Source organism: Penaeus monodon, chromosome 19, assembly GCF_015228065.2.
Source record: "Penaeus monodon isolate SGIC_2016 chromosome 19, NSTDA_Pmon_1, whole genome shotgun sequence".
Taxonomy (NCBI): domain Eukaryota; kingdom Metazoa; phylum Arthropoda; class Malacostraca; order Decapoda; family Penaeidae; genus Penaeus; species Penaeus monodon.
Window position 1 is genome coordinate 16,880,894 of NC_051404.1, and position 518 is coordinate 16,881,411.

Here is a 518-nt window from a genome sequence, read left to right on the forward strand (position 1 = left end):
GGATCTCAAAACCACACAGTCACCCCCATCATCCTCATGTTACTTATCCTTTTTTAACAATAGCTTTCACATCCTTGCCTTGTACTCTTGCTTTTCCCTATCTATTTTTTCCTCTCTCAATCGCAACACATATCGGTCAGGCACACTATCTGTCTATCTATCAGATGCACTATTTATCTATCAAACACACTATCTGCTTTCAGACGCACCTATGACGACCTATCTATCATACACTATCTGGCTGTCTATCTATCATACACAAACATCTATCAGATACACTACCTATCTATCACACACCCTATCTACCAATTAGACATACTATCTACCTATCTATCAGACACAGTATCTACCAATCAGACACACTATCTACCTATCTACCAGACACACTATCAGCACGTATCGTTATCACACATACTCATTAATTGTGTTCGTTTTGCATCGTCAGCTACACTTCAGAGGAATCCCAGACATGACTAGACTTTGGTGTGTTACTTTGGCTTAATCACACGAGACACCTG